Genomic DNA, 4444 nt, shown 5'->3' on the forward strand with positions numbered 1-4444 from the left:
CCGCGCGATCTTTTCCGGTTCGCCCTGGAAACGGGCGTGAGAGGGGGGCGGGGCGCTGCCGGAAGCCGGAAGTGGAACTGTCCCGAGTGGAAAAGGCACCTAGGGAGGCGTGCATTAGGCGTTAGTGGATTTTACCGTAAGAACCTGAGACGCCTCCCGGTTCGCAAGAGCCGCGGGGAGGACGGGGCTGGTGGGGAGACCCAGCCCAGGCGACGCGGGGAGGGCCGGGGCCGCAGGGTGAGCCTGAGCTTCCTAACTGGCTCCAAGCTTGCAGCGTCTCCCAGGGCCGGGAGACTTGGTAGTTTTGTCGGCCGGTGTTTGCAGATGAAGAAGTATTCTGCCAGGCCCTCCGGGAAGCACGAGACTTGCCGTCGCAGGGGAGATGTGGCGTCCAGGAGATGAGGAGGGTTCATGCCTAAGGGGGAGATGCAGGATGGTGGCCGCGGTCCCAAGGAAACACCCCGGGAGAAGGATCGGTTACGTCCGTGGGCTCCACCTAGACTGTGAGGGCAGGCGTGGGTGCCAGGGCACCAACCGAGTCACTTTCAGAGGACAGTGTTCCCTCAGAGAACTACTGGGAAGAACTGGTTTCCAGAGACCGGGAAACGTCGGGAGTTCGGGACCCTGAGAGATGCCTAGGAAAGCGAGGGAAACCGGACTTTAATAATAATAATAATAATTTGTTTCATGCCCGCTTCGACATGCAGGCGTAGCTCGTCGGAAGAGCATTTGCCTAACGTGTGTGTCGTCCTGAATTCAAGTGTCAAGTGGATGACTTGCCCATGACAGTTTATGACCACCTCTCAGGTTCAAGTCTCCATTTAATTTACTGGGACTAGCTTATTTAATGAGTGTGTACCTGTTTTATCTCCCCCGAAACACTAAGTTTTCTGGTACACAGTGTGCTGGTTAGATTTTGTCAACTTGACATTAGCCAGAGTCATCTGCTGAGAGGGACCCTCAGTTGAGAAAAATGGCCCCCTCAGATTGGCCAGGTCTGTGGGGCATCTTGATTGGAAAGAGGTAGGAGGGCTCAGCCTGCGATGGGAGGTACTGGCCCTGCCTGGGCAGGCGGTCCTGTTTTGTAACTGAAAGCAGGGTGAGCAAGCTGTGGAGAGCCTGTCAGAGTTTGCTCCATGGCGTCTGCTTCAGTGCCTGCCTTGAGATTCCTGCCCCGGCTTTCCTCGGTAATTGAAAGTTGGAAAATGAAATAAGCCCGTATCTTCCCAAGTTACTTTTAGTAGTAGTGTTTTGGTCTCGGCAACAGGAAGCAAAATAGGACACACAGTCTGGTGGACCGTGCTAAATATGGTATAGTTTAGTATCTATCCTAGACGAGAATTAGTTGGGTGCTCTTCTCTAATGGGTTATAGTTTTTTAAACTAAGAATGGAAGACCTGGGGCATGCCAGGCAAGCAGTGTATCACCAAGCCACATCACCAGCCCTAATAAGGGATTGGTCTGGTGAAGAACTGGATTGGTATGGTCCAGTGTTTATGAGTTGTCTTTCTTCTTGCTAAGATAAGATACCTGTTAAAAGCAGCTTAAGGAAGGGAGGGGTTGTTTTACCTTGCCGTTTGTGAGGGGAGAGGCGGGGGCGGGGGGGGGGGGGGATGCAAAACATGGCAGGGAAGGCATGGTGGCGTGGGGCGACTGCTCATGTTGTGTAGCATGAATCTTAAAGGTCTTATTAATAAAATCAAACCTGGAGCCAGGTATTGGGGTGAAGCTGGAAGATCAGAGAACCAGAACAAGCCACAGCTACCTCACCTCACCAGATCCTCAGCTGGTCTTGTTTCCTCAGACTGGAAGCCTCTGAGTCCTCATCCATAATGGGTCTCAGCTGAACTGTTGCTCAGAGCCTAAAAGCTTAACCAGCCAAATGCTTCTAGTTTCTGGTCCTCACGCCTTATATACCTTTCTGCTTTTTACCATCACTCCCTGGGATTAAAGGCTTGCTTTCTGGGATTAAAGGTGTGATGAGTCACCACGGTTGGCTGTATTCTTGAACACATGGATTTCTGCCTCTGGAATACTAGGATTAAAGGCGTGTGCTACCACTGCCTATCCTCTATGTTTAATATTGTGTCTGTTCTGTCTCTGACCCCAGATAAGTTTATTAGCATGCACAATATTTTGGTGAACACAATACCACCACAATGTTGTGTCCATAGTGCAGAGAGATGAAGGATTGATGCCCTAGACCAGGGGATGGTATCATCTGCATTTAGGGAAGGTCTTCCCATCTCAGTTAAACCTCTAGAAACAGCCTCACAGACACACCCAGACTGTTGTCTTCTAGGTGTCTCTAAATGAGGCTAAAATGACAAGTGTAGCTATCACAAACCCGCTCCTGACACCCCAGCTTATCACCTTTGTGTAGGAAATGTCTATTAGCCGGTGGTGCCACTGGAGCTCTGTCAAACACATCACTTTTCTTTCTTGGTTTGTTTTTGCTGTTGCTGTTATTGTTTGTTTTGAGGCACTGTTTCTCTATGTAGCCCTGGCTGTTCTAGAACTCACTATGTAGACCAGGCTGCTGGTGGTGGCTCATGTCTTTAATCCTAGCACTCAGGAGGCAGAGGCAGGGGCATCTCTGTGTGTTTGAGGCCAGCCTGGGCTACAGAGTGAGTTCAGGACAGCCTGATCTGTTGTACAGAGAAACCCTGTCTTGAACCCCCAAACACTCATAAAAATAAATAAATAAACTATAACATACCCTAAAGTCTCGTGTTCACTTTTTTTTTTTTTTTTTTTTTTTTTTGATTGGATGTGAGATTTATTAGGGAACATGTTTTGGGGTATGGGAGAGCACAGTGAAAGCCATCAGGACTACAGGGTCTGCCACTTGTCCAGGGGATCGCAATTGGGGATTCATTTGACCCCCTAGCCATTGGGAATGAGCTGGTTCTCAACTACCATGTCTTCAAATTCATCTGCATTAGACTTGGTGAAGCCCCACATTATTTACTTTTTGTTTTGTTTTTCAAGACAGGGTTTCTCTGTGTAGTTTTGATGCCTCTCCTGGAACTCACTCTGTAGACCAGGCTGGCCTTGAACTCAGAGATCTGCCTGGCTCTGCCTCCCCAAGTGCTGGGATCAAAAGCGTGCACCACCCCACCCACCCCCATTCACCCCACCCCCGCATTATTAAGATGTGGATCTTCTAGAGGCCGGGAACTTGGCTCTATGCAGAGCCTTGATCACATGTTCCTTATTCTGAAACCTAGTGCAGATGGACATGATGACCTGGCCAGTGTGAACCCTGGCCACTGTGTCCTAGTGCAGCCCACATAGGCAGCAGGCTAAAAGTGTTACCCAGGAGGCTGCTGTTTGCAGCCATTGCACACAGGCCTCCGTGAAGAAAGGGACCTGGGCAGCTCAACTAGCTGCAGTTATGTTCATTTCTTTGTCTTTCTTCCTTTCTTTTCTTTAAGTTTCTTTTATTTTATTTTTTTGTTTGTTGTTGTTTTTTGAGACGGTCTCTCTACATAGCCGTGGCTGTTCTATAACTTACTTGGTAGACAAGGCTGGTATCAAACTCACAGATATCTGCCTATCTTTGTCTCTGATGTGCTGGGATTAAAAGCATGTGCCACCATGCCTGGCTTCATGTTCATTTCTTAATGCAAAAATGAAGTCAGTTCATTTTTAAAAGACCCCCAAAATCTTAACACTTTCAAAATTATTCAAAAGTATAAAGTCTCAGGCAGATCTCTGTGAGTTCAAAGCCAGCCTGGTACACAGAGTGAGTTCCAGGACAGCCAAAGCTACATAGAGAAACCCTGTCTCAAAAAAAAAAGAAAAGAAAAAAGTATAAAGCCTCAGAGTCTTTATGAGACTCAGGCAGTCTCTTAACTGTGAGCCTAGGTAAAATAAAATACAAGTTACCCACAATATACAAAGGCACAGAGTAAGTATTTCCGTTCCAAAAGAGAGTGCTATGGATATAGGGAAGATCGGGCTGATGGCTGGAAAGGTGACTCAGTCTGTAAAGTGCTTGCTGCGAAAGATGAGGCCAAAGCAAGACCGAAACCCAGCAAGGCAAACACTCTCACAGCTCCATGTCTGGAATCTGGATTCAAGATGGAACGATCTGGGTTCCAACTCTTAAGCAGCCCTGGCCCTCCAGCTTTGCCACCAGAAGCATGTGCAGCTTTTCTCTTGGGCCTGATCCATTCTCTGCCTGCAGCTTTCCTCAACAGATGTCCCACACACAGCCCTAGGCCTCCCAACATCCACTGCAATTTAAGTATTCCTTTTACATCATCATCAAGTGGATTCTCAGGACCTTTCTCTATGGAACCTGACCCTGCCTTACCTTGCCTGGCCTTAAAGACTTCCTTGCTATAAGCTCCCATGGCTCCATAACTCTTGCATTATGCATGCTCATATATTGTTTTTGACTAAATCTCAGTCGTTCAAGTTCACCAATAAAGACTTG

General features: G+C 48.1%; 1 non-coding gene across 1 annotated transcript; it reads right to left on the bottom strand.

The window, feature by feature from the left end:
• Nucleotides 1-3263: 3263 nt before the first annotated feature.
• Nucleotides 3264-3395, bottom strand: LOC121824594 (small nucleolar RNA SNORA70). Its single transcript, XR_006066520.1, has one exon. It is a non-coding gene; the product is annotated as a small nucleolar RNA SNORA70 (small nucleolar RNA).
• Nucleotides 3396-4444: the final 1049 nt, after the last annotated feature.

This window comes from Peromyscus maniculatus, chromosome 20 (assembly GCF_049852395.1).
Source record: "Peromyscus maniculatus bairdii isolate BWxNUB_F1_BW_parent chromosome 20, HU_Pman_BW_mat_3.1, whole genome shotgun sequence".
NCBI classification, from domain to species: Eukaryota; Metazoa; Chordata; class Mammalia; order Rodentia; family Cricetidae; genus Peromyscus; species Peromyscus maniculatus.